Raw genomic sequence first — 10,344 nt, forward strand, 5'->3', positions numbered from 1 at the left:
CAGGCTGGTTAGCTTATAAAATATTTGCTTCAGTCTGTTTACAAAGTGGAAGGCGGACTTCCTGTTTAGACCTTCCCGCTTCACGCCCAATTCATAAATTTTGTAGTTTGATCAAATCTTCCGTTTTTACTCACGGGTACTTGTTTTAGAGTCCAATTGTCATCAGAAAAAAGTCAGCGCTCTCCGGCGATGGCTGCGCGGCTTCCCTCCGTGAAAGTAGCAGTCGGTTTGATGCACCGCGCTGCTCACCCCACTTCGCTCCAGAGCCCCAAAAAGGGGTTCCCCGCGAGTAGGGGAGGCTCTCCTGGCGCTCTGCCGAACCCCACGTTCCCAGGCTTCTTCCACCTGGGATTTCTAGCGGGTCCCTGCCTTCGCGGGAGGACCCAGTTTCCATGGAGCCCGTTCCTCCAGTCGGAGGAACTCCGCCATTCACCGATGGCGCTAACCCGGAAGATCACCCACAAATTTAGTTTCTCCTCACATTCATCAACCACCCAGAAGCATTTCAGTTACTTCAAAAAGAAAAAACAATTGGGGACTAGACCCCACAAGCCCATCCTTAGCCCATTCTTGTACTCCACACCCCACCCAATTCCTTATATACTTTCAAGCATATCTTTATCGCCACAATAAGATCTGGTTTGGTTTACTTTTTATTGCTTGTATTCTCCTGGGTCCATCTGCAGCAGAGCAAAAGCATTCAGTCCAGGGGCCCAGCAGTGGAGCAAGCAAGTGGGGTGGGGCGAGCCGGGGCAGGATGCTCCACGAAGGGTCTGCCTGCCTCCTCCTACTTAGTCGCCCTACAGCTGGGGGAGAGGCAGCAGGCGAACTGTTTGGGCAGTGCGGAGCCTGCGGGCGCCCAAGCCACCGTGTCACTCCCAGGATAGACGCAAGGCTCAGGTGCTCTGCAGGCCCTGTGGTGAGTGCCACCCAGCATTTTGTCACCCCTCTCAGTGGTGACACCCATGGAAGCCTGCCCCCACTGCACCCCCTTCCTTCACCCCTGCAGGGGCCTATACAGCATATTCACTTGCTGAAAAAAGACTCTTTAATACTGCTCTTTATGGCCACCGCTGGCCTGTCTTTATTATGTCAAGAAGAGCTGGGAATGTTTAGCCTGGAGAAGAGGAGGCTAAGGGGTGATATGAAAGCCATGTTCAAATATATAAAAGGATGTCACATAGAGGAGGGAGAAAGGTTGTTTTCTGCTGCTCCAGAGAAGCGGACACGGAGCAATGGATCCAAACTACAAGAAAGAAGATTCCACCTAAACAATAGGAAGAACTTCCTGACAGTAAGAGCTGTTTGACAGTGGAATTTGCTGCCAAGGAGTGTGGTGGAGTCTCCTTCTTTGGAGGTCTTTAAGCAGAGGCTTGACAACCATATGTCAGGAGTGCTCTGATGGTGTTTCCTGCTTGGCAGGGGGTTGGACTCGATGGCCCTTGTGGTCTCTTCCAACTCTATGATTCTATGATTCTGTGATTCTAAGATTGGCAATCCGGGCTCCAGAACCATAAAACAAGCCACTGTGGAAGTCTGAAACAATCAGATGCTGCAGGGTTGGTAGGGAAGGAGAATGAATTTGGGCTTCTTCTGCGGTAATCCTGGCATAATGTTTTCTTCTAAGCATGCTGCTAAACAATCCAGAAAGTTGCATCCATAAAAAATGAGTGCAATATTTATTAAGTGAAATATTTTATTACTACAGGGGAGGAGAAAGAAAATGTAGTGCAATACTTAATAAAAGGGAGAGTAGTTTCAGCAGGTGTCAGATTCCTTTCATCACAGCTTGGTTTGTGTAGAATTACCAAAGCAGGCCGACAAATGTATTGTTCCATGAGAACCTTTGTGCAAAGAGTTCCAGAGGGCACTGACTGCATACAATCAAGGCTTCCCAGGTATTGGGCCGTCTCAGAAGCCCATGTGTTCCCCATGTAAAGATTAGTCTAATTCAGAGAGACAGAAAGGTATAGCCAACAAAGCCATTTCTGAGCCTCGGGGAAGAGAGGGGGTTGCGGGCTGGCCCCTCCCACATGCGTGGGGGCTGGATTTCAGCCCCCGCGAGATCCAGAGAATCCCTGGGCGTGCCTGCCCCCCCTGCCTGCCAATCGGCGGGCCAGGGAGGCGTGGCCTAATACTATTTAAGGCCAGGCACGCCTCGGGTCCGCCCTCTTCACTCCTCGGCAGCCGAGAGGTTTTTTCTTTTTTTCTTTTTTTTTACCTTTTCTGTTCGAAATCAGGGAGAGGCTTTGCTTCCTTGCCCGGATTTTTTCACAATTTCTGCAGGATTGCACCATCGGGATCAGCAGGATCACACCAGCGGGAGGATCGCACCATAGGGATCGGAAAGGGTAACGTAGGCGCTACTGGACGCTCCTGAGCCAAGTCAGCTCCCAGGCATCCTCCTTCCTTGAGGGCTTCTGGTCGCTGGGAGGGATTCTGCTTCTCCCCTTTTCCACCATCCTCCTTCCTTGCGAGCAGCATTGTTAACACGTGGCTTCCTTTCTGAGCCGGGAGGCGTGCACGGAGGCTTTTGGATTACACCACTTGTTGTTATCTGGGGATTTGCCTATCCTCTCAATACTCTCAACTCCTGTTCGTTTTGAGGCTTCCCCCTCCCTGTTGCCTCTTCTGTGTTGCCTTCTCCTTTCACTCCAAAGGCAGGTGTGCTGTGTTCCGTTGCCAAGGTTTCCGCCCACCCTGCATCTGGGGGCGTGCATGTTGAAGTCTTAGCAGCCATTTCTTGTAAGGGCCACAGTGAGGGCAGGTCGCTGGGGCCATCATAGTGGTGCATGTGAGTGAAGCGGAGGTGGCCATTTTGGAAGAGGCGGGGGGTGTGGGCAGTTCGACGGCGCCATTTTGTTTGTGGTCACGTGCTGAAGCCGGGGAGGCCATTTTGTGTGAGGCATAAGTCACTGGCAGGATACTTTAAAAATATTTAGCTTTACCAGCACAAGCTGTGCGGCAGCATTTTAACATAGTTTTAGCTGTTTTATAGTGCTTAATAACAGCTTCTGAGTACTGCAGCACGGGCTGCCAGCCTTAGAGTGGGCAGAGAGTGGGTAGTTCTCCAGCCACGCGCTGAAGCCAGGGCGGCCATTTTGAGTGAGGGCGTGTTTCCAGAAGGATACTTCAAATATTATTTTGCCCCACAAGCATAAGCGGCAGGCTGCTGTTTAGGCAAGCAGCGTAGTGTGTAGGGTTGCTGAACTAATTTCTTTCAGCCTATGGTGCTTGTTTATCCGGGGAATAATTGCTAAGGGCTAAAACATTAATCCCTATTCTTGGTATACTTTCATTCAATTCTCCATAGGCTTGAGGCAGGCGCCATCTTAAGGCAGGCAAGGCCACGTGGGAAGGGCTTATCTCACCCGGCACTCCCCCCCCCTCGGTTTTAAAACAAAGACTAGGGAATTGCAATTTTGACAAAAAATAGGAAGCCCAGTTTTTTATTTTTATTTTTATTTTTGTTTTTGTTTTTATTTTTTTAATTTTTATTTTTATTTTATTATTATTATTATTATTATTATTATTTTATACCAGTTTATACACAGGCTTGAGAATATTATATTCAAGTGTATCGTGCTCCAAGGTTTATATAATAATTTTAATTCATTAATTTAGTGCTCCATTTGGCAACTAATTAACAGTGAACACTCTTATCTAATAGCTTCAGTGCTAATTTAGGGGCTAGCGAAGGCTGATTACTTTGAAAGAAACCTAGCTTGCTGTTGTATTATTTACATAGGCACTGTGAGAACTGCTAAATCTTGCCAGTAATTTCTGGTTGTATTGCATAGCAGTTAGAGTAAGGAAATTCTCCTCGGATAGCTTACTCACCTCCTACCGTTCTCTCATTGGCACTCCATTATTAGCTATAAAGTGGATTCCTGCTGATTAAAGTTTATTTAAGCCAGAGCGGACTGGTGGTTCTACCGGAGCAGTCAGGAGAAATAATAATTTGAAAATTAAAAAACAAAATAAAATAGATAAACAAAAAACATAGAAATATATAAATAAATAAAAAAAGAAAAAAGAAAAAAGAAAAAGATAAAATAAAATAAATAAAGAAATGCAAATAAAATAAAATAAAATAAATACAAATAAAATAAAATAAAATAAAATAAAATAAATAAATACAAATAAAATAAAATAAAATAGAGATATAAATATATATTAAAAATAAAATAAATTAAATTAGTTAAATTTACTGCACCTGAGTGGCAATGGCTTCTGGAGGTGACCAACAGCCTTCCACCTCTGGCAATCAGTTTGCACCTACCACAAGTAATGGAAGCGCGCACATGGCGGCCATGCCCTGCGACCCCCAAGCCTTTGCTCAGTTTTTCAGGGCATTTGAAACATTTTATAGGCAGTGCAGACCTGGGCCTTTGGCACTTCCGGCTCCAGAGCCATCGCAAGACGTCATACCCGACACACCGCCGGGCAATCAAGGGCAGCCGGAAGCAGCCAGTGCACGGCCTGAGACTGCATCCGCAAGCCGCCCTAATACACGCGCCCAGTCCGCACTATCTAAGAAGGCTGCACAAAGCAGTAGTAAAGGTAAGGCGCCCATAAAAGGTGGTAGCAAGGGAAAAGCACCTGCAAAGGGCGCCAGTAACATCCCCTCTTCACAAGCCTCAGGTATTCCAAGTGTTTTTCAGGAACAACAGCCTCAGCATAGCTCCACCGATGACAGCGCAGGTTCTGGGTCCGATGAGGAGCGTGAGGAACCCCAGCTGCCACAGCCTGCTGCCAATTCCAACCCAGATACTGGAGACACGCACGGGGGTAAGAGGAAGTCGAAGAGGAAACACACCTCAGCGAAGAAGAAAAGGAGCAAACAATCGGAGACAGAAGAGGATTCAGGTACATCATCCTCAGATTCTGATAGTGAGGGCCCCATGGATGGGTACTGGGGTCAGGGGGAAAATAATCATGGGATCCCTTTGTGGGCGCATGAGCGCAGGGCCAATTCACACCTCAAGACATTCAATGGAGTGCTTGATTGGAAAGATGGGGCCCTGGTGGAGGATGTAAAGGTTGCCACCAACCATCCCACGGATTTTATTTTGGGGAACCATCTATCCCAAAGGAAGAGGAATAAGATCCTCAATGGGGATTATGTAGACATCTTTACACTCCTCCCTCCGGCTAAATTAACTGGTAAAGGTGAAAAGAGGCGCTCTTATGGTAAGAGGAGGTATAGAACGCCCAGGGCGGAGCGCACTTTTGAGAATTGGTTAGATGGCTACCAGATCTTCATGGGAGTTGTGTGTGCGGCTTATCCTCGCCGATCCATGGATTTGGTGGCGTACCTGGCTCACGTGAGGAGGGCTCGCGCGCTTGCTGGCGAAAACGCTGCTCTGACCTACGATGAGAATTTCCGCTACTCCCAGCCACCCGATGGGACCTTACGGATCCAAACTACTGGGGTGAGGATGTAAATCCATACATTGAAAAGAAAAATCAAGACCTCGCAAAAGTGGGTAAGAACGAGACAAAACGGCGTCGCCACTGCTGGGAGTTCAACAGGGGCGTATGCTCACGCCCCTTTTGTAAGTACCTCCATGAATGCGAGCGTTGCTGGGGAAACCACCCAGCCTCCGCGTGCTACAAGAGTAAGCAGCAGCCTTTTCGGGGGGGCAGGGGGTACTTCCATAACAATTCCAGAGGTGCCCCCGGATCCTCCCATCAGGGACCAGGTAACCGTCAATAATTTGGATCTCGGTCTGGCCTTCTCCCCAATCCGCCTGCAGCCACTAAAAAACCTACTGGACAAATATCCAGATCGTAAAGCTGCCCAATATCTTTGGGAGGGCTTCTCCAAAGGATTTAGAATCCCGGTATCGGTTGCCCCTAACACTGGGGTCCCTCAAAATCAAAAATCAGTCAGGGAAAGGCCTGATGTAGCTAGGAAAAAGATAGAAAAAGAAATCAAGGCTGGGAGAGTGGCAGGTCCCTTTGTTGAGCCCCCCTGCGAGGGACTTCACCTGTCTCCATTGGGCATTGTACCAAAAAAGGCACCTGGGGAATTTCGGATGATTCATAACCTCTCTTACCCAAGGGGAGGCTCAGTTAACGACGCAATTCCTCAGGAACTTTGCACAGTGAAATATGCCTCTTTTGATCAAGCAGTTAAGATGATTCGCAGATTCGGGCAAGGTGCATTTTTAGCAAAATGCGACATTGAGTCGGCTTTCCGCCTTCTTCCCGTGCATCCAGCTGACTTCCGTTGGCTGGGCTTTAAATTTGAGGGTGCGTATTTCATTGACAAAGCTATGCCCATGGGCTGTTCTGTAGCCTGCGCTGCTTTCGAATCCTTTAGCACATTTTTGGACTGGGCCCTACGGCTCAGAACAGAGTCGGTGGGCGTGTCACATTATCTCGATGATTTTATCCTGGCGGCGGATAGCAGACTGCGGTGCTCCGCCCTCCTGGAGGCTTTCACGGCCCTAGCAGGGGAGCTGGGGGTACCACTGGCCGCTGACAAAACGGAGGGCCCAGCCACGTCCATGGTCTATTTGGGTATAGAGCTAGACACTGTGGCCCAGACTTCTAGGCTGCCAGCTGAAAAGCTCAAGGCGCTCAAAGCAATGATTCAGCAACTGTTGCCCCTGAAGAAGATCACCCTAAGGCAAATTCAATCCCTTTTAGGCCACTTAAATTTTGCTTGTAGGGTTGTGGCTCCGGGTCGTCCATTTTGTAACCGCCTAGCCAGGTTGGCGGCAGGTCTTAAGGCACCACAACATAGAGTGCGACTCTCAAAAGAAGTCAAAGCCGATCTGGGGATTTGGCTGCAATTCCTAGATAAATACAACGGGATATCCTTATGGCAGGATTCCATGGCCTTGAGTACTGACTTCCAAGTTCAGTCTGATGCGGCTGGGTCGTTGGGTTTCGGGGTTTACTTTCGGGGTCAGTGGTGTGCCAGAAAATGGCCGCCTGACTGGCAGGGACAACCCATCACGCGGGACCTTACATTTTTGGAATTTTTCCCAATACTGGTGGCGGTACATCTCTGGGCGGAACATTTCCGTAACCACAGGGTTTGTTTCAATACCGACAATCAAGCAGTGGTAGCGGTCCTCTCTAGACAGTCCGCGCGATCCGCCAGGGTGGGAAACCTGTTACGGTCCTTTGTGCTCCTGTGCCTCGAAAACAATATATACTTCTCGGCTAAATTCGTACCTGGCACTAATAATGACATCGCGGATGCTCTATCTCGTTTTCAGATGGAGCGCTTCCGCTCGTTAGCGCTGGATGCGGAGCAATCATCAATGCCTTTCCCGGAGCATCTCTGGAACTATGGGAATGTGAAGTAATCAAGGGAGTATTCGGTGCTGTGGCCCCCTCCACGATGCGATCTTACAAGAAGGCTTGGGCTGATTTTCTTAAGTTTCGCAGTAGCATACCTGGTTCGAGGCCCTTGGCCACTCCTTCGACCAGGGAGATTCTCCGCTACTTGGCTCACCTGAAGGGGTTAGGCAGGGCCCCTAGGACACTTAACATCCAGTCGGCAGGGATTTCTTATTTCTGTAAAGCCTTTTTTGCAACCGACCTGTGTGCGGCTTTTATTGTACGTAAATCCTTAGAGGGATGGCGCAGACAGCACCCCTCCAGTGTAGATAGGAGGCGTCCTATAACTTATGACATCCTGTCCCAGATGCACAAAGCATTACGTTCAATATGCTGGTCTAAGTACAAAGCACGTCTATTCTCAGCCGCTTTCTCCATAGCCTTTTTCGGTGCATTACGCATAGGGGAGGTGGTCTGTGAAGGAGTGGCCGCCCCAGCCCAGAGGGGAATTTTATTAAGTGATCTCACCCTCTCCGAGACTGACCTAATCGTTCATGTTCGCAACTCAAAGACAGATCAGCGGGGAAAAGGGGCCCTTCTCTGGCTTCCAGCAGTGCAGGACAAGGGTCCTTGTCCAGTGAGGGATACGAGGCGCTTTCTATATGTAAGACCCCAAAACCCTGGCCCCTTCCTGATCCATGCGGATGGATCCTGTTTGGCCAGGCACCAATTCACTCGGGTCTTGCGCATGGCTTTGGCGGCATGCGGTCTACCCGCAGCCGAGTTCGCAGCACACTCTTTTTGGATCGGAGCGGCCACCACTGCAGTACAGTTGGGGCTCACCACGGAGAGGATAAAGGAATTGGGGAGATGGAAGTCCAATGCTTACAAAACCTATGTCAGAAATAATCTATGACTAGAATTGGTAACCCTGACCCTGGTTTCCCTGTTTGTTTGCCTTTCAGGATCTAAGAGGGTGCGCATTTGGTTGGTAGGCCACAGCATAGTGCACTGGGCCAAGAATCGTGCCATGAGGACAGGGCTGGGCCTCAACTTAAAATTACCTTCAAACGTAGAGCTGGCATGGGTAGCGCGAAGAGGGATGCGCTGGAGTGAATTTAAACCAGCAGTGATGGCGAGAGCGGCTGCTGAGGGGCCGCCCGATGCGATTGTGATTCAGTTAGGGGAGAACGACCTCCCTTATCGTAAGGGCATTGATCTGAGATGGAACATTTTTGACGACCTGTCCGGTCTGATGACAACATACCCAAACATCACAATATTATGGTCCTCGTTGCTTGAAAGGAGGACGTGGAGAGACTGCGTGAGCCCAGTAGGAGTTAATAAAGCAAGGAAAGTTTTGGAGCGGGCAGTGAGACGTAGAGTGGCGGCGCTGGGCGGGTGCATTATTGGGCACCCTAGCATACAGTTTTGCAATGAGGCCCTCTACAGGTGTGATGGTGTGCATCTGTCTGATGCAGGAAATGATATATGGCTGGGAGACATCATAGCAGGGATTAAGGGTTGGTTACAGGCCTGAAGGTATTGGCGGCGAGCTCCGCTCGAGTGGCGGTTAGGCATTGGCAGGGGTCAATTGTTATGCAAATGGACGGGGGGAAGGAAATGCCATCACCTTCCCCCAAGGAAAAGGGTAGTCCGGTAGAGGACTCCGGGGGCATTGCCTTGTCCGAGACCTAGTAAGGTAAGGGCCACCGGCACGCCCACGAGCGGTGACACCCGTGGGGTCCTAGTTGGCGTACTTCAACAGGACACCCACGGTTAGTGTTCAACCCTTCCTGGTCACCATGCCGGGTAGTTGATAGGAGCCAATGCCTAAGGCCAATACCTTCAATTCTGTAATCAATAAAGTTGTGGCCATTTACGCCCATTAACCTTAAATAATGTGTCCTGTGTCTTCATTTCTTATGGGGGAGGGAACTTGCCACGCAAAGCTCTACTCAAAGTAGACCCGTTGAAACAAATAGCAGTCTACAAATGACAGGGAGCACACACCACAGGGGCCTTCTGGTCTTCTGCTGCTTAAGCCGCATTGGAAGGCATGGGAGCCCTGTGGTTTGTGCGCCCTGTCATCTGTGAACTGCTTCTCATTTTCAAATCTTAACAGAGAGTTCCTGAGAAGCTATTATTATTGGTGGTTGGGGGCTGGGAAGTTGTGTGCTGCTGGTGATGCAGTACTAAGTTCCCACATGGACAGAAGGCTCAGAAATCATCAGCATGCAAGAATGTTACCTGCTGCCTTCATCCTGCTCAGGAATACAAATTTCACTCGGCCCTTGGCTTTGGTTTGCACATTAATAGCCATTCCAACCCCCACCCCCACACACTTGCAGCTAGCGGAAGTTTTTGAATATTCAACGCCTGCCAGACTTTCCACTGCAAATGTTTGGGGAAGGTGATTGGCCTGTGAACTTGCACAGGTTTGGGGAAATGTGTTGAGCAAGCAACTTCTATTTTGGATGTGGGGGGGGGGGGAACCACCCTGAACAGTGCAGCTGAAAGATTTATGAAGGTCAGTCTTGATCTTTTCTTCCTCCATAATACAGGAACCATTCTCTGTCAGGACTGAGAATGGGACACAGGTGTCCGGGTGGCTTCTCTGCTTGCTAGCCCAGAGAGAGTTTCAAAGTGATGTCAGAGTTCAGCATCAGCCCATCTGAGGGGGGGGGGGAAGAAAAAGAAGAAGAGTTTGGATTTGATATCCCGCTTTATCACTACCCGAAGGAGTCTCAAAGCGGCTAACAATCTCCTTTCCCTTCCTCCCCCACAACGAACACTCTGTGAGGTGAGTGAGGCTGAGAGACTTCAGAGAAGTGTGACTGGCCCAAGGTCACCCAGCAGCTGCATGTGGAGGAGCGGAGACACGAACCCAGTTCACCAGATTACGAGTCCACCCCTCTTAACCACTACACCACACTGGCCCACCAGAACTGTAGCGTAGTGGTAGAGCACCTCTTTTGCATTTAAGAGGTCCTGGTTTCAGTGCCTGCCTGCTTAGAAAAACACACACATCCCAGCTGAATAAAG

The 10,344-nt window shown here is 49.3% G+C and overlaps 1 long non-coding RNA gene across 1 annotated transcript; it reads right to left on the minus strand.

Annotated features, from left to right (window-relative positions):
* Window positions 1-1,656: 1,656 nt before the first annotated feature.
* Window positions 1,657-9,981, minus strand: LOC307209905. The gene is made up of 2 exons (XR_013835782.1): window positions 9,258-9,981; window positions 1,657-1,988 (listed from the first exon to the last, which is right to left on the minus strand). It is a non-coding gene; the product is annotated as an uncharacterized lncRNA (long non-coding RNA).
* Between the last annotated feature and the right edge of the window lie 363 nt (window positions 9,982-10,344).

The sequence above is a fragment of the Podarcis cretensis genome (assembly GCF_951804945.1).
Source record: "Podarcis cretensis genome assembly, chromosome: 2".
NCBI classification, from domain to species: Eukaryota; Metazoa; Chordata; class Lepidosauria; order Squamata; family Lacertidae; genus Podarcis; species Podarcis cretensis.